The sequence below is a fragment of the Oreochromis niloticus genome, linkage group LG22 (assembly GCF_001858045.2).
Source record: "Oreochromis niloticus isolate F11D_XX linkage group LG22, O_niloticus_UMD_NMBU, whole genome shotgun sequence".
NCBI lineage: Eukaryota > Metazoa > Chordata > Actinopteri > Cichliformes > Cichlidae > Oreochromis > Oreochromis niloticus.
In genome coordinates this window covers 11,341,983-11,367,627 of record NC_031985.2, presented here as the reverse complement: position 1 = coordinate 11,367,627, position 25,645 = coordinate 11,341,983, and the positions used below count along the sequence as shown (strand labels likewise).

Here is a 25,645-nt window from a genome sequence, read left to right as displayed (position 1 = left end):
TTTGAACTCCTTCGTAAAGATTTGAGCTGGATGTGTGTGACTTCTTAACTACACATTTAAACATTGTTCTTCTTACTTGAAATCCTAATCTGCTCAATTAGTTTTTATTTTATTAACAGCAGCAATAGCAGCTATGTATTGGTTCAAAGATGTTATGACGCCACCTCCCACTGCTACTTTTATACATGGAACAAAGTACTTTCCCAGATTTTCTTAAGATTGACCATTTACTGTAACTGATGCATATTATGTTCATTTGTGACGCATGGAGGGGCGTAACACTGATGAGGGAAACCATTCTGAATTGAGCTGTTCGGAGAAGATCTCTGTCTATTTTTATGCTCAGATGGTGATGGTTTATATCTTATCCTGGGTGTGTTTAATAAAATTAAAAAGTGTTGCTTACACACATAAAGAGCATTGAGCTTAGGTAAAGTTAATATAAAGGACAGAGCCCAGAACATGATGTGGTGAAACAACTTTGAATGATTAAAGGAACATTAGATAAACACAGTAGATTAGTGAGGTGTAGCAGAGAGAGGTTTTTTGTTTTCTATCCTTTACAGGAAAAGATTTCAGTACCACAGCCACCACAGGGGTGGCGAGAATCCTGGAAGCCCAAGACCATACGGAACCAACCAGAGAAAAGAGAAGAACAGAGCACAAAGACAACTAGTTGTTTATATTGTAAAGAAGATCAAAAGCTTGTTAGACACAGGTTATAATGGGAGCATAAAAGTAATGAGAGGGACTTTACACTGTAAAATCTAATATTGTATTTAATTAAAAATATTAAATAGGCTGAACTCAATTTTTATCAATTTGTTATTAGAACTCGATTTAAATAAGTTGCCAGTACTTTTTATGCAGAAATGCTGAAAAACTCAATTTATTTGAGTTGTCTTAACTTAGAAAAACTAAGTAAGCTGGAAGTTTTGCTTCTGAGGGCGGAAGGATGAAAGATGTGTTTTGAAAATGCCACGTGACTACCGTGCTCCTCCCTCGGATCAGTCTGCAGGTTCATGGTGTATTCCTTATGGAATATGTTGAGCAAACATGGAGAAGCCTCAGCTCAAGAGATTATTGTCATTGCTGTGGATCTTTACCTGATACACTAACTTGGTCAGTAAAAGTTTACTATTATTCAAACTGGTTTTGTGGCTTTTCTTAGTTTAGCGCCAGGTTTATAATCTTGCTAGCTAGTTAGTGTTAGCCTAGCGTTGCTGCTGCCGCTGGTCTCATGTTACTTAAAAATTAACACCACAGCCTTAAAAACCTTACATAAAACTATGTCTGTGAAATTTTCTGTTGATTGTTTGAAATAAAGTGAGATAAGAGCCCAGACAAAATTCTTCAGGAGGTGCAGCCGTGGGGGGTATTTTCAATCCATAGCCTAGTGATGGCCTAATGAAGCTTTCTGAAGCACTGAAGCTTGATTGAAAAACGGTTCATTACTCAAAGCTTTTCAACACAGTCCTCTCTGGTGACATCTGGTGGCCAAAAATAACATTGTAACGTCTGGCGAAGTCCCGAGTGCCTACCTGTAATTACACACAATGGGGGGAGGGAGGAAGAAGACAACATGGAGGAAATCAGAGTTACACCTATAGAAATACAGATCATCGATTTGTACTTAAAACGGGCTTTGTATGCATTTTGTCAGATTAGGCTCCAGTCATAAAAGGCTAGAGATCAGTAGCGACTGCCTGGCAGCAAGCAGGCGCTTGTGGGAAAAGAATATTCCCTGACAGGCTGCAAGTTGGTTGTTGGCAACTGATTGTAAAGAGGGGTGCTGCACAGAAAACCTCCTTGTGTTTGCTTTGGTCACTTGTATTTTGCCGTGGCTGCTCGTAGTTTATCAAGTTATTTGCAAATCCTTGCTAATTGCTTTCTAAGCAGGAGTGAAACTGGGAAACCTGAAAACAGACACCAGTTACCCTCACTGTAAAAGCTGCATGTTTTGAAACATGGTGCCTACTGATAAGGCACAACTTTTACTTTCAAAGGGAATGGTGTCCATTTATGATTTGTACAGCACCTTTGTGTTTTTCACTACCACTCAGTAGTTGGTTAGCGACAGATAAGTTGGCGTCTTCCAAACAAACTATAGGAAACTGCTGCAATCTGTTAGCAACCAAAGCAGTGAAAAGGATAGTTTTGGTGCTGCACCTTCTGCAACTAATATCACACAGCCAAAGACAAAAAACTACTCCAGCCAACCGGGCAATCACTTCTTTTTTTGGGGGGGGGGTAAGAGACTGTGAGACAATGCTTCAGCTGAAATGCAAAAGTATAAGCTCATTATATTAAATATGATTCTGTGAAACACTGAACAAGGCGTGGTTGTAAATGCATTGGATGTTTTGTAGATTTGTCACTTTTATCTTTCTCATCATCTCTATAACATATGCATTTTTCATTTTCTCAGGTCACAACACCAGTGTCTGATGGAAATTTCTGCCAGATAGCTGAAGACTTGTCCTCTAGCACCTCCACATGGAGGAAGTGAACCTTGGTTTAGAGTTTAAAGTCGCAACAACTACTGCTGTGTCATGAAATATGATGCAGATCATATTCTTTCTCTTTTCATGACATTTTGCCGTTTTACCTTATTTCACTTTAGCTCAGTTACAAATTTCTTGTACTGAGCTAACTTGGTGGTTTTTTTTCCATTTTCATTGTCAAAAGAGTGACTTACTTACTTGGATAGTATCTGCACAAACTGATCAAAGCGTACTTACTGTTAAACCCACTCCAATGAAAATGCAGATCATTCCTATAGTTAAATAAGCACAACAGCGCCTCCTAGGGAGTGCACTGCCGACGGAGGATCTACAGAGAGAGATTGAGAGAAGAAAGAAATTGGGGAGAAGTCCCCACACATTGTCCCAGTGATCTTACTTCACCACGCCCTGATGATAAATCTGTTTGCCAAAAATCTCACTTCCTTTTTTAAGTTACACTTGAAAGCGCTCCAGGACGGTCACATGTCCAGCTCCAAGCAACCTCCACTCCATCCAGCCTCTAAACAAACACAGTTCAATTGCCTTGAAGCAGCAGACTGGCATAACTTTACAATAATTTCACTTTCCTTCCCCCACTCAGCTCTCACATGCCTCTCATGTGACAGGACTGAAGCATTCTTCAGGGATCACTGGCATTCAGATGGCTTAGGGGTGCCTGGTCACCTGATTTACTGCCTTCTACTTTTTTACTACTGCATTCACATCCCCCATTTCTTTTACTAGCTGTTTATTCAGTGAACTAGAACCATCTCTTCATTTTAGTAATGTAGACAGAAGAGGGAAATTACTACTGTTTTATCTGCTTAAATTAAGAGGACTTCTCTTTGGAAAGGTGTTACTAGAACAGAAGTTTCAGTTCCTCAATGAGAATTAAGGGAACATATTTAGCTCAGCCTTTATGTCTGTAATAAAGACTGAAAGGGGGTTTTAGGATGAGAGAGACGATGATAGGAATTTTTGGAAAAGCTATGAGTGGTAAAAGTATTGCACAGAGATAATAAATGAAGTTCACTGACTTAAAGAAGAACGTAGAACAAAGCATTGTACGAGCCAACTACACAGAAAACAGGGGTAGAAGTAGTGTCATGTTATAGTTGCTGCTTATCTCACCATCACTGTCTGCATCATCTCATTAGGACAAAAACCTCTCTGAGGTGACCCCTCCTCCTCTCCTCAGCCCTGTGACCCTCATACCACTGACATTACATGTGAGGCCAAACTTTAATACGTGTCACACGTCTAGATTAGCCTTGCTTACCTCCCCTCCCCCTTCCAAGAACTGCAAATCCAGCCCTCTAAGGCTACGTCCACACGTACACGGGTATTTTTGAAAACGGAGATTTTCCGTTTTCGTTTTAAAAAATAATTCCGTCCACACGTAAACGCAGAAATGAAGGAAAACGCTGCTAGGAACATGCCAAAACAACAGGTGACGATATAGTCCTAACCGTGTAGAAACGATGGCCAATCAGAAGTCTAGAAGCCTCGGTGGGAAATAGTAAACAAAGATGGGGCATAGAAGCAGAACCGAGTCGTATGTGTGGAGGGACAGTAACTGTGTGTGTATATGTAAGCATTTAAACACTGCAGAGAGTACAATTAACAGTAACAGTATTGTAGAAATTCATTTCACCGAAACAACAACGTGGCGCACAGTGTGACGTCAAAAAAGGCGCACACCTTTGACGCTGCGTTTTCTCCGTTTTTCTCGTCCACACGTAAATGCAAAAACTGAGTTTTCGAAAATATCCATCCTGGCAGGCGTTTTTAAAAATCTCTGTTTTTAGTGACCGAAAACACTGTTTACGTGTGGACGAAAGGTGCAAACGCATAGAAAAATCTGCGTTTTTCAAAAATACCCGGGTACGTGTGGAGGTAGCCTAAAGCTTTGCATCTCAGTGAATTTAAACATAAATTCAATAGATAACCCCGCACCCTCTTTTTTTCTCCTGGTATTCAAGTGTTTGGTTTCATAGTTGAGTCATACTAGACCACAGCTCTACATGGCGAAGTGTTAATGCTTATGCAGAAGTGAAATGTCCATGTTTTTTTCCATTCTGCTTTTTCTCATGTGCAGTATGCCTTCATGGTGAATTACTTCCCCAATAAATAAAGATAAATAACTTTAAAGTAAGGTGTGTGTACAGTGTTTCACACAGCCTCAGCTTTGTAAAATTTAGATTTTACAAAGCTCAGTGGATATAATGAATCATACCGATTTGCATGTGTTCAGTAGTTGGCTCTATAGTGTAGTGGTTTACACATTTGCTTAAGAAGCACAGCATGTCTGGTTCAATGCTGGGATAAGACATGAATGTGTCTGGGGTTGCATCAGGAAGGGCATCCTGCAATTTAAAGTTATTTTCTATAACCTCCTGTTTGGGGCATCTAATTAATGGGATCTTTTTATTTTTATTTTACAATCAAATGTAAAGGTGTAGGCTCCTGAAAGTTGTTACTTTCAGCTTGCACGTTGTTTTCAATGTTTCTGTGTACATTATGTGGACAAAAGTCTGCCTTTACAAACATTTGTGATAGAATGAGCCGTTCTAAATTCGGAGCGCGGTGCTGTAATAGGATGTCACAGTTGCAACAAGTCAGTTTGTGAAATTTCTTCCTTTCCAGACATTTCACAATTAGCTGTAAGTGATGCTATTGTAGAGTGGAAGTGTTTAAGAGCCACAGGAACTCAGTTACAGGGGGATGTCAACAAACACTACGGGGCATGGTGGGTAAAAGTCATCATTGCTCTGCTGACTCTAACTGCAGAGCTGTAAACCTCCTCTGGCTTTAACATAAGCACTAAAACTGCATCCCAGGAGCTTCATGGCATGTGTTTCCAACTGGTACTTTTGTCCACATAGTGCTTTTAAACTAAAAGGAGAACAAAGAAAAAATAGACAATGCAATTGTAATGTAATAAAATTTAACAAAAAGCAGACTGCAGTACTTCTTTCTATGAGACATGAAGTAAATTTAGTGGCTTCCTTTCTGTAACTGCAAAATCATGAAGTTGGAAAAAACAAACCAGACATTTTCATAGTTAACGGACTAACCTGACAATTTTCCCAGATTAAATTGGAAACTGACATCTGAAAATAAAATGCAGTCAACACTTTTTTTTTAACTTACTGTAGTTTTTAAAGCAGAACTGCATTGTGCAGCACACAGCAGAAATGAGGAGAAACACTTGGGAAGTTTACTTTCTCAGCAGAAGAGCACTGAAGCACAGCTGATGTTCATGTACAGCATGAATGAGTTTATTCAATTTAATTTTATTTGTATGGCACCAAATACCAACAACAGTTGCAATAATAGAAAGAAAACCACAACAAACTATCAAACTTTGGGTTTATGAAACACAAGATTTAGAACTGTTACCGATGCCAGCTGCGAAGACACTGGTCTGTTTGAAAGAAAGTGAACTTAATGTTTTTTCCTTCCTGAATTTTACTTTTATTTTATATGCTTGTTTGTTTGGTTTTTTTTTTTTAGCTTTTTTGTTTAAATAATTTTTTTTACTCCCGTCTAACCAGGATGTCTCCTGGGTGCCTCCAAGGTGAGGTGTTCCAGGTATATCCCATCAGGAGGCAGCCCAATACATGCTGGTGAGATGTATGGGAACGTCTTGGTGTTCCTCCCCACCCCGCAACAAAGACTAATTGAATCATTCATTATGAAGATAAATATACACATGTGAAAGAGTCTGGAGATGCCGTGGTATCTGTCATGTGTGCTCAGTGTGAATCTGCTCTCCTCTGTGAAGAAAATGGGGCTCCAGTGGTGAACCTGTTAGTTCTGGTGTTTTCTGGAGAGTGCCTGTCAAGCTGTACAGTGCTGGGCTGTGAGCACAGATCTCATTAAAGATTAAAGATTGAATTTTGGCAAATGCCACTGTTCTTTTGCTCTCTGCATGAACAGCCTACTCGAAAGTTCAGATTTATGCTACTAAAGCATGAAGAAACCAGAAAACTCCCATTCATCAAAACTTGCTTTGTGCCAACTGATTCAGAATATAAACATGCAGATATCCACTTAAAGCGACTGTGTGAAGGGGAACTCTGTGTGAAAGTTTGATGGACTCACATTTTTTTGCAGTGGGGACACTTGGCTAGTGTGTTAAATCGAAGCTCCATCCACTGTGAGGGAATGAAAAGAAATCAACATTTTCATTTTAAGGCACAAAGAAAACGTATACACGCACGGAGACACACACACATGCACAGGCTCACAGAAATGAAATGAAAGACTACAATCTTACTCTTTTTAGAAACAAAAAATCAGCAAAAGGCTTACTGGAAATGATCTGGAACAGTTTTAATGAACCATCTAAATCTATCCTGCACTCTTGCTAAGTTAGCACACGAGTCATGATTCATTAGTTGATATTTCATCTAGTGTTAAATCACTCCAAATCATATTAATTCAAGGGTCACAGTGAAGTTAAACATGTGACTTTTGACATCTGGCTTCAGGTTAGAAATGAAAAATTAATTAAATACCTAAAGGTAAGCAAGCGGCAAGAAAAAAGAAACAATTTAGCGCAGACTTCTAGAGTCTAATGCATTAAAAAAAATTATACATTATATATTTTTAATTGATCAAAGCTCTGCCCAAAGCCAGATGTTCACAAAGTCAGAGTAAATAAGGCCACAAATTGAGCTGGAGCGGGTTAGGCTGTTGTTAATAAGTCCACCAGTAAGACCAGCTTTCTCAACCTGTTGTTGTGCTGGTGGAGAGCCATCACTGGGGAGACCAGACATAGGCTGTGATGTCCTGGCGTCCTCACTGCCCTGCAGATGCCGCAAGCAGCAATGTGCAGATGTTAAGAGGAAAACAGCACTGACGTTATTTTTCTTACATGCGAGTCTGTGTCACACTCACTCAATGGCTCAGGTTGTGTACATAACCTTGCTTATGTGAAATATTAATTGCATGTGTGACATGTTACACTCAACCCAGACATGTCAAATGCACTGATAGTAACATCAACAAAGAGTGGCAGGAAGCCAGTTTCATCCGAGATGAGAAAACTCTGCAAAAAGCCGGTTGAGAGCACGTTACAGAGGGAAACTTGTGTGGAAAGGTGTGGCCACGCTCAGTCAGGGGTACTCGGGATGTTTGGTGAGACAGGCAAGGAAAGAAAACATGCAGAAAATGCATGCCAGCCACGCGCAGGTGTCTAATTCTGTGCTTTTAATGAATAGCTGACCCCACATAAAGTACAACTGGCTAGCAGACAATCCTTCAGCAATTTATCTATTTACTGCAGTAGTTTTCTGTAAACATGAACATATAGCGAGGCTCTCAAAATTATGTATATATGCACGTACCAACAACAGCACAGCAATGAGATTCTGCATTAACAAGCCTGTGCCTGACTGAGGATGGTTGTATTTGCAGGTTTACATACTAGGAAGGTGTTGCCACAGTGGCCACAGACCACTCTCATTCCCTCGGGTTGGATGGGCAGCGCTGGCTGGGCGGGTTGCTCCTCGGGGATCACCATCACTGGGCTCAGGTTGATAATGCGTCTGCTGTCAGAGGAACCATGAAGACATTTATGATTAATAATTACTGATATAGATAAAAATAAAACTCCAACTGGTTCATGTAATCAGCGAGTCTTGTTTACATACTAAGGTTAATTATGGAGTTCCACAGAGTTTCATGCTGGGATCAGTTCTTTTTATATTATACGTCCTTCCCTTGGACACTGTCATTCGAAAGCACAGCATACATTTTCAGTGCTTAGCAGATGATATGCAGCTTTATCCATGTACAGTTGTGGTCAAAAGTTTACATACACTTGTAAAGAATATAATATAATGGCTCTACCGAGTGTCCCGTTATTTCTAAAACTCTGATTTTTCTCTGATAGAGTGATTGGAACAGATACTTCTTTGTCACAAAAAACATTCATGAAGTTTGGTTCTTTTATGACTTTATTATGGGTTAACAGAAAAAAGTGATCACATCTGCTGGGTCAAAAATATACATACAGCAGTGCTAATATTTGGTTACATGTCCCTTAGCCATTTTCACTTCAATTAGGCGCTTTTGGTAGCCATCCACAAGCTTCTGGCAAGCTTCTGGTTAAATCTTTGACCACTCCTCTTGACAGAATTGGTGCAGTTCGGTTAAATTTGATGGCTTTCTGACATGGACTTGTTTCTTCAGCATTGTCCACGTGTTTTCAATGGGGTTTAAGTCAGGACTTTGGGAAGGCCATTCTAAAACCCTTATTCTAGCCTGATTTAGCCATTCCTTTACCACTTTTGATGTGTGTTTGGGGTCATTGTCCTGTTGGAACACCCAACTGCGCCCAAGACCCAACCTTCGTGCTGATGATTTTAGGTTATGTTGAAGAATGTGAAGGTAATCCTCCTTCTTCATTATCCCATTTACTTTCTGTAAAGCACCAGCTCCATTGGCAGCAAAACAGCCCCACAGCATAATACTCCCACCACCATGCTTGATTGTAGGCATGGTGTTCTTGGGGTTAAAGGCTTCACCTTTTCTCCTCCAAACATATTGCTGGGCATTGTGGCCAAAAAGCTCGATTTTTGTTTCGTCTGACCACAGAACTTTCCTCCAGAAGGTCTTATCTTTGTCCATGTGATCAGCAGCAAACTTCAGTCGAGCCTTAAGGTGCCGCTTTGGGAGCAAGGGCTTCCTTCTTGCACGGCAGCCTCTCAGTCCATGGAGATGCAAAACATGTTTGACTGTGGACAATGACACCTGTGTTCCAGCAGCTTCTAATTCTTGGCAGATCTGCTTTTTGGTGATTCTTGGTTGACTCTTCACCCTCCTGACCAATTTCTCTCAGCAGCAGGTGATAGCTTGCGTTTTCTTCCTGATCTTGGCAGTGACGAAACAGTGCCATGCACTTTATACTGACAAACAATTGTTTGCACTGTTGCTCTTGGGACATGTAGCTGCTTTGAAATGGCCCCAAGTGACTTTCCTGACTTGTTCAAGTCAATAATTCGCTTTTTCAGATCCATGCTGAGCTCCTTTGACTTTCCCATTGTAGCATTTGTGGGCATTTGTATCCAATGAGCCCTATTTAACTGGTCTAAGAGAAGTCACCAGCTGTAGTCACTCATAATCACTCACAAGAAGTTAAGAGGCCATGCTATGAAGCTCAGTTCACTGACAACTTTCTAAGTCATCAAAATTGCTAATTCATGTTGCTGTATGTATATTTTTGACCCAGCAAATGTGATCACTTTTTTCTGTTAACCCATAATAAAGTCATTAAAGAACCAAACTTCATGAACGTTTTTTGTGACAAAGAAGTATCTGTTCCAATCACTCTATCAGAGAAAAATCAGAGTTTTAGAAATAATGGGACACTCAGTAGAGCCATTATATTATATTCTTTACAAGTGTATGTAAACTTTTGACCACAACTGTATGTGGAACGTGCGTAGCCACAATATCTATGTTGGCCCGGAAGGAGTAGCAGCGAGTGTGAAATTCACGGATGAACAACTGCCTTGGTACGAGATGGGATCAGATTCAGCTCCTCATGTCACATTGGCGGTCCATGTAGGTCATCAGGCGAGAGAAATGGGACCGATGGTCAAGCGGGCGCTGGATAACGCGTGGTGGCAAAGCAGATTCCAAATGTATGGTACGCGCCAAAGTGCAAAACGTACCGAATCACATGTCTGTCTAACGACGCAGTGGTTCTGGAACACCAGGAAATCTCAAGAACACATGGCAGGGAGAGAACTGACCACCCTGATGCAGTCGCCGCGCTTTCACAACTGCCTGACACTCTGTGGTCGACGGGGCCCACTGATGTTGGGCTCGCTACCTGTTCACCTGTCTTGTTTCAGCTGAAGTCGGAGGCGCCAATTAACAGACCACAGTACAGACACAAACCGGAAGCTGAGGAAGGACTTGCAGAAACCATTGAAGGGCTACTGAAAGTAGGTGTGCTTGAGCCTTCACAGTCATTTTGGAACACACCTATTTTGCCAGTGGAGAAGCACAGGACAGGAAAATACAGGATGGCACATGACCTGAGGGCCATTAATGCCAAACTGCGCACCGACACTGTGCCTGTGCCAAACCCATACACGGCTTTAACCGCCATCTCATGGGACCAAAAGTGGTTTACATGTATTGATCTTGCTAATGCTTTCTTTTGTCTCCCCCTACATGAGTCACTTAGGGACATTTTCTCATTCACATACAGAGGCCAGCAATACAGATACACACGCTTGCCACAAGGCTTTGCATTGTCCCCAGGCATTTTCAATCAGGTGCTGAAAGATGCACTGTCACCGTGCCATCTGCCTGAAGGTTGTACACTAATACAATATGTTGATGATCTTCTCATTGCAGCCAAGTCAGCATCAGCCTGCACAGCAGCCTCGCTCGTGGTACTGAACCGATTGGCAGAATGTGGATTCAAAGTAAGTAAAGAAAAACTGCAGTTGGTCCGACCAGAAGTAACGTTTCTGGGCCGTGTAATCGCACACAGGTCAGTGGGCTTGATGAACACACACAGAGACCAGATTCTGACACACCCTAAACCAAGAACTGTGAAGGAGCTCCTTTCCTTTCTTGGGTTGACAGGTTACAGCAGACAGTTCATTCCCAACTATGCGGGCAAAACGGCCCCTTTAAGGGACCTGATAAAAAAGGTGGGCGTTCGAAACCTTAAGGCTGAATTGCCTTGGACGCCAGCCACAGAAACAGCGTTCATTTCACTGAAACAAGATCTGTCAAGAGCCACAGACCTTGCCACACCCAATTATGACGAACCATTTTACCTTGATGTTTCTGAAACAAATGGGATTGTAAATGGGGTGTTGTTTCAGAAAAAAGGAGGAGGTAGAGATGTGCTTATGTATGTCAGCATAAGACTAAATCCAACAGAGGCCAGGCATCCTACATGCACACAACACGCAGCTGGGGTAGCAAAAATCATCCAGAAAACAGCACATGTAGTGAGAGAACATCCACTTAAAGTGCTCACCACACACAGTGTAGTAGCATACGTGAACTCACAAGCCTTCACCATGACACCACTGACACAACAGAGGTTGAGCAAAGTTCTAGACGCTCCAAACTTGACATTCACACCTGAAGGAATCAACATGGCAGACTTAATGGGGTCAGGGGAACCACACGACTGTGCCAAAAAAGCTGAAGCTGAAGAGAAAGTCAGAGAAGACCTGAAAGCAGAGCCCATCCCTGGAGCTGAGGACTGGTTCACAGACGGCTGCTGTCACCGTGATGAAGAAGGACTGAAAGCAGGCTAGGCTGTGGTTTGCAGAAGAGGAAAACAGTATGAAGTAAAAGAGGCTGGAAGGATCGAGGGTCAACAGTCGGCGCAGAGAGCTGAAGTAATAGCCCTGACTTGAGCCCTGAGACTGGCCAAGGACATGAAGGTGAACATTTACACTGATTCAGCTTATGCGTTTGGGGCAGCTCACGTGGAACTTGCTCAATGGAAGAGAGCAGGTTTCAGAACGGCAACCAATGCCCCAATTTGCCATAAGAAGGAAATGGAGGAACTGGAAAAGGCCCTGAACGACCCAGACGAGGTAAGTATCATAAAATGCAAAGGACACTCTCAGGAAACCACAATGGTGGCCAAAGGGAACCAGAAAGCAGATGAAGCCGCAAAGAAGCTGCAGGTTACAAAGGACGAAGGCAAATGGTGGAGGTCACTGCTGAGGAGGAACCAAGCACCGATGTGTTGGAGGAAGCCAGACAGGCTCAGGAAGGAGCCGCCCAAGAGGAAAAGGAGGTGTGGCAGAACCGAGGAGCCCGGAAAGAAGGAGGTCTGTGGCGAGGACCTCACGGGCGACCGGTTCTAACAGCTAAGCTGGCTGAAAAGAAGGCAAGTGAGGCGCACGGGCTTGGCCACGTAGGAGTGACACAGATGGAGAGAAACTTGTGTCACTGGTGGCACCCTGACTTGAGAGACATGATAAAGGAGAAAGCCAGAACGTGTCTAATTTGCGGGGCACACAATCCAAAGCCGGCGGTGAAGCCAGAAGCAGGTAAGTTCCTCATGCCAGAGAGACCAGGAGAAGAAATTGTGATTGACTTCACCGACATGATCGATCCAGGACCGGGAGGAGGCTGAAAGTCATCAAGCGGAAGTGGAAAGAGCCTCGCTGGACCGGCCCGTACGAGGTGACTGCCCGGACGGCCACAGCGGTCCGACTGAAAGGGAAAGGCGACACCTGGTTCCACTGGACGCAGTGCGCTGCAGCAGATGAGAGCTTGGCGCAGGACAACCCAGCTACACCAGACACAGGTGGTAACGAGAATCAGAGGCAGAATAAATCCTCTCACCTGTGCAACGGGCCGACCAGTAGTCCACCTGGAAGGCCGAAGAAAGAAGAACAGCCAAGGAGGAGATCGCCACGCCAACACAAAGGAGTGGTAACAAATTGAGGAGAAGTAAAGGAGTAGAAGTTTATGCTAAAAATACAAATCTCACACAACACAATGCACCCACACGAATCAGGGACACGTAATGGGACACGTGAAGAGAAGAAATTGGTAAAAATGCTTCTCACAACCACATGCTTGCTATATCAGATAATATTAGTTATGGCCGTGTGTTTTCTCGTGTATTTTTTGCAGACCGCCCCACGTAACCTGTCTGAGCACGGAGGCCAGTCCAGCCCAACACCCACGGAGAAACTGAGCACTGAGATGTGGCCGTTGAAAAGACCCAAGCGTGAGGTGTCAGGTAAAAGGGATGGTTGTCTCAGCGCATATAATGGCATAGAACTGGACTACGTTAAAGGGTCCACAAGCTCATACACGTTTGATTTGTGTGAAGTGATTAATTGTAAAGGAGCAAACAGCAGCTGGAGGGGATATGATGTGTGGGTTTGCAGTCACCCTGATATTTGTACCCGGGGAGGGAACCCTCACTCCAGCCGGGGAATCCGCCCTGTACTGGCGTCATACACAGCAGGACAGTGGTGCGCCCCTGGCTGGGGGAACGTGGTAAGTTGGACCGGAGTAGGGTGGCAGCCACATGTGCCTGAAGGATTGAAGGGAATAGTAATTCAGAGGGATTTTTCTGCTGCCCAAAACCCTATCACACTTTCTCTGGGCCCCTGGAACACTCTGCCCAGGTCAGATAGCCCAGGAAACGTGTTCTACCTGGTAATTGGGGTAGACGTGTCAGGTACGGATCCAATAGGGGTAGTTAGAATAAACTTAGTCAATCCAAAGCCCAAGCCAATAATATACATGACTAACAATGTAACAAACTCTGTCACGAACATTACAGGAAAAGGAGGGGATGGGTCGCCAACCGCCACACCAGAGGAACATGAACCAAAAGGCAGACGAGTGCTGACGGTCGATTATACTAGGTTGAAGCCTCAGGATTTAATCGAGCGCGCCACCGGTTTCAGTGACAGTAACCTCTGGCTGGACTGGGTGGCCCAAAATGCTAAAGAACAACAGGTATCTAACTGTGTTGCTTGTGCTTCAGCTAGGCCGCGGTTGTTTACAGAGCCCGCCCCACTGTATCCAGAGGACAAGTGGGGGTACGACTGCATGCTGCGACTTACTAGAGAAGCGGTAAGCACTGGCAACTGTTCCATCCTGGCCAGCCTCTTCCCGCCAATTGACAAGCAAACACAGGTAGGACCATTCACAAGTAAAAAAGATAACTACACGTGCTTTAAGTTCTCTACAGATAAAATGAGATACAAGCTGGGAGAGATTGACCCTAGCTGGTGCTCTGTGACACTCACAGGGAGGACCACTAATATTAGAAACGACTCGAGCACGGTAATTGGCACATGGGCGAGAAGTGGGTTATATTATTACTGTGGGCAGAAAACTATTTTGGTTCGTGTTCCTATGGGAAGTGTCGGGACATGCGCTATGGTGAGATTGGGAGCTCCACTGATGCTAATTGGAAACAAAGCAAAAGTCATACCACAAAGAAATACACGCTCATTAGCAGTCAGACGTAAGAGACACATCTTGAGAAAGAGAGGAATTCAGGGGACACATGCATACGACCCTAGAATGAATTCACCTACATGGATTGACTCCATAGGAGTGCCCAGGGGGGTTCCAAATGAATATAAATTAGTGGATCAAATAGCTGCTGGCTTTGAAAACTTACCAATAATTTCTGCTCTTTTCCCAGTGACCCCAAACAAGAATGTGGACAGAATAAACTATGTTCATTATAATGTGCTGAGACTCTCAAACCTAACCAGAGACGCCGTGGAGGGATTAGTGGAGCAATTGGGCCCGACCTCATTGATGGGGGTCCAAAATCGCATGGCCCTGGACATGTTGTTGGCGGAGAGGGGAGGGGTCTGTGCCATGTTCGGCGATCAGTGCTGCACCTTCATCCCCAACAACACTGCCCCAGACGGCTCAGTTACCCGAGCCCTGGAGGGCCTTAAAACTCTGTCCAGAACCATGCACGAAGATTCAGGGATTGAGAATCCCCTAGAGGGCTGGATGACATCCGTGTTCGGGCAGCGGAAGGGGTTTGTGATTTCTGCAATGCTTTCTATCGCTGCTTTTCTAGGGATTTTGGTCACCTGTGGGTGCTGTCTCATTCCTTGTGCCAGAGGACTGTTGGAAAAGGTAATCACGAGGGCAGTGGATCCCGGGGCAGTGACCCCGGTGTCCATGATGCCATTGATGGACATGGAAGCAGCTGAGGAGGCAGAGGAGTGACACAGCACACGGTATGGTGACCTCTTGTGGTCAAGAGGTCAAAAGGAGGAATTGTGGAATTAAAGAAATTGCTTTACTGCTACAATATATTTCATAGCATTAGCATCGCATTAATAATATCACATATAGCTTTAAGACGGCATGGAGACATTTAACACACTGACACCATATTAACCTTTATTACAGGTGCAGTTATAACCATTTTTATATTGTTATATCTCTATACACACATTGCAGTTCTGTGCTCATAAAAGAGTTGACGCTCCCCCAGGTAATTAAAGGTCAAAAGCTTCGTTCGGCGCTAGGTCCGGATGATCCATTGGATAAGAGGCTGGGAGCTGAAGAAAGATCGCACACATGCTTACAAAACACATATATACCACATATAACCTAGAAACAGATCTGAGCAGAGGCCTGAATGCATTCAGCAAACATGTTGTACTAGAGTTTACTTGACAACAGGTGACAGAAGGAGAGGACCAGCCCATGGGGACCCAGAGGCCGGAGACCATCGCCTTATTTGGAAGAAGATGCCAGAAAGAGGAACTCTTGTGTCTGCATTTATCTCTTAAAATTGATCACTGTCTGTAAAAGAGGCAAAGAATGTTCTTAAGATGCAAATTATGTGCTTGTAAACGCATGAGGGGGCGTCATAATACCCTGATATTATAAAAGCAATCTGAAGTGTATTTTGGGTGGAGATCCATGCTGATGATATGCAGTAATTATCTCCCCGCGCGTGTGTTCCAATAAAATCATTGTTTTGACCCAACCCTTCTGGACTATTCTGGTTTTGTACTCTCCCTCAATATTTGATACCCGTAACAGAAGCTAGAAGACACACACCAACTAGTTAAACTGCAGGAATTTCTGAAAGGCATAAAGACCTAGATAACCTAGATAAAGTTTTAATGTAATGTTCTAATGGTTTTTTTAAAAGAGATATTTCACCTCTCATCCAAGAAGCTTCTTACATCTTCAAGAAACTTAGAGAAGTCCACACGCTTTTCTTTCCAAGCTCCTTGGTCTTTACCTTACCTTACCTTGAGCGACTGTTTGACTTGTTACAGAGCCAACATGTTACCACATGTTTTGAAGCACTGTGTGGCTTATTGCATCAGTGGGGTAAAACTGTCTGAATGTTTCTTCTTGTTCCATACCAGTTTGGTCGAGGACATCCTATCCTTCTGGATGTGTCTTTACAGATGAGCAGGCAGTTGCAGGGACACCGCACATACTTCTTCCCTGTAGGGGGATTCTTAATGGGCTAAAAGAAACATAAAAAACTACAAGTTAAAACTGCCATGCTTAGAAAAGTTTTGGTTTCAGTAGTAAAGTACAACTCCTTTAAGCAAGTTTCTTCTGATTGGCCGCACCTGTTGAGCACGTTTGCACGAGGCTGCAAAGCTGTGACCACATTAGGGTTATTGGGCCCACAGACACTACTATGATCTGAAAGTTGAGAGTATAAAAAATGTTTTTAAATGATGAATTAATTTATTAAGGGAAAAGTTATCAAAACCGACCTGGCTCTAAGTGACAAAGTAACTGTCCCATAAACCTGTTAACTGGTTGTGCCACCCTTGGCAGCAAGAACTGCATTCAAGTGTCTGTGATAACAATGAGTCTTTCCCACTGCTGTGGAGGAATTTTGTCCCACTCTTCTTTGCAGATTTTTTTTTTCTTTGCCACAGAGTTTTTGAGCATGAGCTCTCTCATCGATGCCATTTTTTCCAGTACCTTTCTTATTGTCGAATCATGAACTATGACCTTAGCTGAGGCAAGTGCGGCCTGCAGCTCTTTAATGTTGTTCTGGGTTCTTCTAAGACCTCATGAATGAGTTGTCTGTGGGCTCTTGGACAAATTTTGGTAGGCCGGCGACTCCATTTGTGGATAATGGCTCTTACTGTAATTCACTAGAGTCCCAAAGCCTTACAACTGGCTTTATAACCATTTCCAGACTGACAGATGTCAATGATTTTATTTCTTTTTTGTTTTTTGAGATCTTTTAGCCTCACTTTGTCAGACAGGTACTGTTTAAGTTATGTCTCGATTCAACAGTTCAGCCAGTAATCAGGCCTGAGTGTGACCAGTGAAATGAAACTCAACTTTCCAAAACATGTTGTTAATCACAGTTAAAACATGGTTTAATAAGAGGAACAAGTACTTTTTCACACTGGATCAGGTGGGTCTGGATAGCTTTTTTCCCTTAATAAATGAAATTATAATCATGACTTAAAAATTGCATTTTGTATTTACTCGGGTTGTCTTTGAACAAATTTTAATATTAGACAATGATCTAAAATATTTAAGTGTGAGAAACACGTGAAAACAAAAGTAACTCAGGAAAGGGGTAAATACTTAATCAAAGAATTGTAAATATATATAAAAAAAAGTCAAAGCATTGTAGGTGCACTTTAAATCCAGGGCTCTTACAGTAGCAGCACCACAAGTACAACCAGTAAAGAATGTACTGCTTTAAATTTAGCCCATTCAGAGTTCACGTTATACTTCGACACAGAATGAGCAGAATGAGCTCGGGGAAGACTTTATCTTCTATTACAGATTTTCTGTATCCAGCCATCATAGCAGACTAAACAGTCTTAAAAAGGACATTGCAGATGGTGTCAACAACTGTAACAGTCAATTACCAACATAAACTACCATCCTCTGAATGAAACCATTACAAACACACTTAAAAACAAATATTTCAAGTGTACTTTTTTGCGCTGCCTGTGTAAATCAAACAAAATTTGGAGAAACTCCTAGTTAAAATCAAGTTCTGGTCATGTGACTCTCTAACTTTATATTTACAGTAAGATACAACAGCTCGAGGCCAGATGCTAAACCGTGCATCGTTTTAGTGCAGAGTAGCATAATATAAGATCTGTGTGGATGCATAAGGGCCAAAAATATCAGCTGTGCTAATGGCATTTCCCACCCGAGCGCTGGTGATGACAGTCATTCATTCTCCCTGCACCTTGTCACACTGGCAGCCTTAGGCCCTGATTAATTTGGTCGAATGTCAACATCAGTTTAAGTGATAAAGGCAGGCAACCCCTAGAATATAAACCTGAGCCGTTTCAGATTCTGAGCTCTGACCTCAGTGACCAGGCTGTGTCCTCACTGCAGCTCCCTCTTGGAAGTATTTCTGCTTCTTGTCTTCCCCCAGTGTTGACCGCCTGCCTTTAATATAATGTACTATACCTGAGGAACAAAAAAAGGACAAAAACTTGACTTCATTTAAGAAGTACATTCGTACAGAGGTAATCTATGGAAATACACTAGTTCACCCTTTGGGAGAAATCAGTTCCTGTGAAACATTTCTGTAAATGAACATCGTTGGGCGAATGAATGAAATGAGCTCTTCAGGTGACTCAGCAGTCCCACACTGACAAATGAAACTTCTGTTGTCAGATTTATATTGTTGGATTGTTATTTATGCTTAGAAATATATAACCATATATGCTTAGAGGTATATAATCAATTGTATAGAGACAGAGGTCTGATCCTTAGTAGTCTGCAAAGAGTGTGTGCCTTCCAGAGTGTTGTGGCATGCACACACATCCTACCTTCTATTACTGATTTATGGTATATGAGGACACCTACTCTATATCTGTTTAAGTATAACGCACTTTCTGTTTTGGTGGACTGCTGGACTCCTGGCACCGGCTTTTTAAGGAAGCATTCAAAGGGCCATATCTTTACACACACACACACACACACACACACACACACAAGGTTCTCTTTGCTCACATGTATGCCTGTGTGTGATGTCATATGTTAATGAACCTATCCATATTCATGTAACCACAATAAAGAGCAGTGCTACGGGGGAGCTAACTGAGAGTGACTGGGGTTCGAGCGTCAGGAACAGTGCTCGTCTCAGGCATCTCCCTCATGCACGACATCACACTAAGCATTCTGCCTGGTATCCAATGCTTTACTAGCGGCAGTAGAGTTGTCTCTGATTGTTAGATTGATAGATTTGTGCGAGACAAACCTATTGCTGTGGAAGAAGAATCTGGATTTTTTGATTTCCAATCCAGTTCTGGTTTAAAGTATTAAGGATGAAGCAACAGTGCTCATCTTTGCTCTTCTGAAATCTGTGTTAAAAAACAACAAACAAAAATTAGTAACAGAAATACAGTGGAGTAGAGGCAGTAGAGGCTTTACACCACCATTAGCCATGCTAAATTTGCATCTTTAAATGCTTCTGAGCTGTCTTTAACCTGTTTTTAACACAACTTACCGGTATGCGGTATGTCACTCCTGGACCGGGAGCGGATGCTAGAGCCCCAGTGATGTGAAAACTTGGCCGACCTCCATAAGCGGACACTCCCGGCGTAGGTGTTCCGGCCACCAGCACTTCCAGCAATCCGGCCCTGGCGTCTGAGAGGCTCCCCGTGGCTCTGGGCTGGCGTCAGGCCTGTCGAGGTTTGCGGCCAGAAGCAGCGCCGCAAAAGGATTCCTCGGGCTCCATACTGAAGCCCTCTGCAGCCCGCGATCTCACCTCCTCTCCACCGAGCGGCAGGCGGCGGCTGACACTCCGAGGGCACCCCCCTTAGCCGCAATGCTTGCAGTGCCAGCAGCGGTCCTGCCGCCAAGTGGTCCTCCGCCAGCGTCACCGCTGTGGTCCGGACCGGTGGCAGCGAACCCAGCGGGCTGTGATCGCCGGCAGGCCCACCATGCACTGTTCCAGCATTAAACGGTTCAGCAGCAGTGCCTCCTCCTGCGTTGGCCCTGGAAGCAGCCATCTCGCCGCCGCATCAATGGAAAAAAGAAGACACATTAGGATCTGAATTCTCTCAGTTTTATCAAACTCAAGTAAAACTGGAACATAGTGAAATGCATCTCACTCTGTTTGATAATATCCAGACTGTAAAAAAACCCAACAACAAACAAACGTAGATTTTACTGTAAACCGCTGCCAGCTGTGGTTGCCAGAAATGCACCGTAAAATTACGGGTAAAACATTTTCTTCTTTCACAAGATGGTTGAATATCCAGGCTGTGCTGGCTGTCCATTATATTAACGGCAAATCCACGTCGACCCAAACGACTAGTACGGCCAATGCGGTGAAGGTATGTCTCATTGTCAGCATTCCCGTCCAGATCAACTGGAAGGTCAAAGTTCACCACCAAAGACACCTGTTCCACATCAATACCTGCAATCCACATAAGCGAAATAATAAGTAATGATGGACAATGACTTAAGGGATCAACAATGGTTAAGTGATCTAGACTGGCTGACTGTTAAATGTTTTGTTTTTTTTAATAGATATTTTCTCCACTGATAGATTAAATAATAAAAATTGTAATAAAGTGACTCTGCCTCACTTTAAAATAGAAGGGTCCACCTCCAGCTCTACCACCACTGATCTCAATCATTGGCAATCACTGACATTCCCTGCCAGGATGAGTTTATTTTAAACTCTCACTCAGTAGCCTTCTGACCTCTTGAGCACACATTCATGGTCACAAGCACTTTCACTTTGCCGCTCCTGAAGCGTTCAAAGACAGCAGCTCGCTGCTTCACTGTCATGTTGATGTTGTCATCAAGCTGCGCCTGTTTTGGTCAAAAGCATGGCAGCGGCTGCAAGCAATAACATCTGCAAATTATGCCGGGTGACCGTAATAGCAAAGAGACAAAGCACTTTTGGAATATGGGGAAAGCCAAAAACTGCCCATTCCTCTACTTCCGTACCATTGATTCATGTTGAATTCCCTCGCAGCTGCTCTATTCCCATGTTGTTGCAGTATACAGGGAGTGCAGAATTATTAGGCAAGTTGTATTTTTGAGGAATAATTTTATTATTGAACAACAACCATGTTCTCAATGAACCCAAAAAACTCATTAATATCAAAGCTGAATGTTTTTGGAAGTAGTTTTTAGTTTGTTTTTAGTTTTAGCTATTTTAGGGGGATATCTGTGTGTGCAGGTGACTATTACTGTGCATAATTATTAGGCAACTTAACAAAAAACAAATATATACCCATTTCAATTATTTATTTTTACCAGTGAAACCAATATAACATCTCCACATTCACAAATATACATGTCTGACATTCAAAAACAAAACAAAAACAAATCAGCGACCAATATAGCCACCTTTCTTTGCAAGGACACTCAAAAGCCTGCCATCCATGGATTCTGTCAGTGTTTTGATCTGTTCACCATCAACATTGCGTGCAGCAGCAACCACAGCCTCCCAGACACTGTTCAGAGAGGTGTACTGTTTTCCCTCCTTGTAAATCTCACATTTGATGATGGACCACAGGTTCTCAATGGAGTTCAGATCAGGTGAACAAGGAGGCCATGTCATTAGTTTTTCTTCTTTTATACCCTTTCTTGCCAGCCACGCTGTGGAGTACTTGGACGCGTGTGATGGAGCATTGTCCTGCATGAAAATCATGTTTTTCTTGAAGGATGCAGACTTCTTCCTGTACCACTGCTTGAAGGTGTCTTCCAGAAACTGGCAGTAGGACTGGGAATTGAGCTTGACTCCATCCTCAACCCGAAAAGGCCCCACAAGCTCATCTTTGATGATACCAGCCCAAACCAGTACTCCACCTCCACCTTGCTGGCGTCTGAGTCGGACTGGAGCTCTCTGCCCTTTACCAATCCAGCCACGGGCCCATCCATCTGGCCCATCAAGACTCACTCTCATTTCATCAGTCCATAAAACCTTAGAAAAATCAGTCTTGAGATATTTCTTGGCCCAGTCTTGACGTTTCAGCTTGTGTGTCTTGTTCAGTGGTGGTCGTCTTTCAGCCTTTCTTACCTTGGCCATGTCTCTGAGTATTGCACACCTTGTGCTTTTGGGCACTCCAGTGATGTTGCAGCTCTGAAATATGGCCAAACTGGTGGCAAGTGGCATCTTGGCAGCTGCACGCTTGACTTTTCTCAGTTCATGGGCAGTTATTTTGCGCCTTGGTTTTTCCACACGCTTCTTGCGACCCTGTTGACTATTTTGAATGAAATGCTTGATTGTTCGATGATCACGCTTCAGAAGCTTTGCAATTTTAAGACTGCTGCATCCCTCTGCAAGATATCTCACTCTTTTTGACTTTTCTAAGCCTGTCAAGTCCTTCTTTTGACCCATTTTGCCAAAGGAAAGGAAGTTGCCTAATAATTATGCACACCTGATATAGGGTGTTGATGTCATTAGACCACACCCCTTCTCATTACAGAGATGCACATCACCTAATATGCTTAATTGGTAGTAGGCTTTTGAGCCTATACAGCTTGGAGTAAGACAACATGCATGAAGAGGATGATGTGGACAAAATACTCATTTGCCTAATAATTCTGCACTCCCTGTATTAATGACTAACCTCGTATTGTGGATAGATTATCTTAGTTCTTCTCCTGACTGAATTTTGGTCCATTCATAGCATCCTTTTTTTTTCTCTTCGCCTGTCCCTGAAGACCAACTGCTATTGACTTAGCCTGATATATTTTCGTACCTTGTCAGTGGAGTCAGCAAATACACGGCGAACCAATTTTGCAATTATAAATGTCTGGAGGCGCACATCCAATTCACCAAGGATTAGGTACAAGATTTGGCTATTTTAAGCGTCCACGTTGGGAATTCGTCCTCATTCAAACAAAGGTAAGTCAGCTTGAGTACTGCGAGTAAAATGCGTTTGATTTCCCTCTGAACATTCAGATTAGTGCAAGCATAAATTCATTCATGAGGGGAAATTACAGTGAGAACATGTTGAGGCTCTGTTAGATGGATAACATAGTGAGTTCAGTGTTGATGTGACATTGTCCTGAAGGACTTAGTCATTCTCTATGGTTAAAGAAATTGCTCAAATTAATTCATATTTATTATAAATAATTCTAATTATACATCTTGCTGTTTATGTCCCGTGTAACTAAAAATACGTTCTATTTTGGTTTTATACATTGATTGACGACCTGCAGAATCTCCTTATCACATTAAGTGATTCATAATTATATCGAACTTTATGCTTTCTCCCTCTTGAAAGTGATTACATCCTTGCATTACATACTTTAGTTTCATTTTTTGCTTACAGATTTTAATAAATTACATGTATGCGCTAACTTTCTAAACACTTCATTTGTTACATTTATGATAAATGGATTTGAAAGTAGATAAAACACATTTGTGTCGACCTTGGCTCATTAAAGTTCTTGTCTTTAAATGAACTTTGTCTTTGTATGTTTCAGATACTGCACTCTCAAAGACTGAATGAACCAGCATTGCAGCCATGGGTCATTGTGAGCATCAAAGGAAAGGTTGAAGACGCCCACTGCACCTGTAAGGCCAGAGTCCCGGAGACCTGCACCCATGTCGCTGCTCTTCTGTGTAAAGTAGAAGCACCAGTGTCGATCCGTGGCACAAGGACTGTTACAGATAAACCTGCATACTGGGTTTTGCTGGATAATATGACCAAGATAGAGTCAGGGGTTGGTCATAAGATAGACTTCTCCTCTTCAGCTGCCCCAAAAAAAGGCTCTCAATCAAAACATAAACAGACCAGTGACAGGTAAAAGAAGCCATCCTCAAAAAAGAAAAATTCCACCTGCTACTGTGGAGAAGTTGTCTCAACTGATGGGAAAATATTTCTCTAAGCATATTTCTGCTCTGAATAACCCATAATGTTTTATTTAGTGGGTCTACATTTGTGCCTGAAGTGCATTGCCATGTAAATAATTTGCATTTACTGAATATGTACTTACTAAGTACACTTCTTGATGCATTCTCAATCATCCAGGAAAATAAATCTCCAGAAGTTGAATCTGTTCATCTGGACGTAGCGTTTTGTGGGAGAAACGTTTCGTCACTCATCCAAGTGACTTCTTCAGTCTCAGCTGACTGCAGGTTTCCCCAAATCTTATAAACCGTACTTTTGCATAATGACTGAAACCAGCCCACTGAAGGAACAATGGGCTGTGAGGTCAGTTCCTTAATCATAATTATGCAAATTCTCATGACCATTGCTCAACAACCACTGACCAAAGACCACTGATCAATGGCCATGAGTACCATTCACAGAGAGTTGGGGAATGGCTGCAATCACAGCATTGTAAGATGGCGAAAGATGTACCCTTAGGCCCCCTCCTCGATTCAGAGATGGTCAGCTGAGACTGAAGAAGTCACTTGGATGAGTGACGAAACGTTTCTCCCACAAAATGCTACGTCCAGATGAACAGAATCAACTTTTGGAGAACTAAGTAACACTGTAGTCTCATCCATTCCATTGGCTGGTTTGCCTGCAATAATGGAAAACAATTAGTAACTCTATCAATAGGATGTATATCTACAAAATCACTCATTAGGTTGTTTGTTCGAATTTGCTATGACCTCAGAACCCTTTGAAAATAAAACTAATAGGCTATAAAGAGTAATATGAACTTATTTCGAACTTACCTGAATGAAAATGTCTGGAGCACACCAACAAATATCTGGGGATGGTAGAGAACTGGGTATCAGCTCGCCTCAAAGCTGCTATCCAGGCTAGATGCCTTCTTTTGGTAAAATCTGATACATAAGCTCTAGTGATGGCCCGCTTGAAGCTGACGCTCCGGAGCGTGTGTCGAAAAAAACAACACACTGGTTCAGAAGCACTGGTCGTGTCCAAATTCATGGGCTGCATCCTCCTGAGGCCGCGTTTGTAGACCGATTACGTCACAGCGACGCGCCGAAGGCTGTCCAAATTCGTGGACTCCTCCGAATGCAGCCGACAAATGCGTCCTCCTTTTCCCCGAATTTGAAGGATGGGTCGGGTGTGTCCTTCGTGGCCCACCATATCCCAGAATTCATAGCGCGGCCCAGCCAAACTCCAGTTTCCGGCAATGGCGGCCGCTACTAAGTTTTAAAATTACTTTTATTAATCTTTCTGGGTCACAAAATAAACTTTTAACATATTTTCAGGCGAGAATGTAGCTGTGTAAACTTCAAATATCTGCTCGGTTTATCAAGGTATCGCATATTTGCAAAAGTGCTTCGACGTTTTCGGAGAAGTCTGTTACCCACCAGCTCGACAGCTAGAGAGAGCTCGAGGGTCACTGAAGCCGCCGAGAACGGCACAACTCCCGGCACATCATTTTCAGATCACCGCGGATCATTAAATAACTTTAGAAAAACTTCCATTTGACTTGTAACATTTAATGTTATAAAAATATATATATATTATTTTAAAAAATAATCGTAAAATGTTAGTCTACAAAATGTGCAGCAATTTAATTTATTTATTCTCTTTAGCTGATAGTTTGTGGGGCCCAGGTAGACTGTATAACTGCATCTCTGCCAGTTTCTCTGCACTCCAGCCTCTTCTGTTCCATGTGAAGGGATTTTCCTTAAGGCAGGAGACATTATCTCCACGAAAAGGAACAGGTTCGGCCATCGCACAGTGGAACAAATTCTCTTCTTAAATAAAAATGAA

At 42.8% G+C, this 25,645-nt stretch overlaps 1 protein-coding gene and 1 long non-coding RNA gene across 2 annotated transcripts in view; one reads left to right on the top strand and one right to left on the bottom strand.

Moving 5' to 3' along the window:
• Positions 1-25,645, top strand: part of LOC109196492 (zinc finger MYM-type protein 4) — a 196,862-nt gene that overhangs the window by 44,408 nt on the left and 126,809 nt on the right. The gene's annotated exons all lie outside the window — the stretch shown is intronic.
• On the bottom strand, positions 6,612-16,489 carry LOC102079917 (uncharacterized). Its single transcript, XR_002057943.2, has 4 exons — positions 16,388-16,489; positions 7,939-8,062; positions 7,244-7,318; positions 6,612-6,664 (listed from the first exon to the last, which is right to left on the bottom strand). It is a non-coding gene; the product is annotated as an uncharacterized LOC102079917 (long non-coding RNA).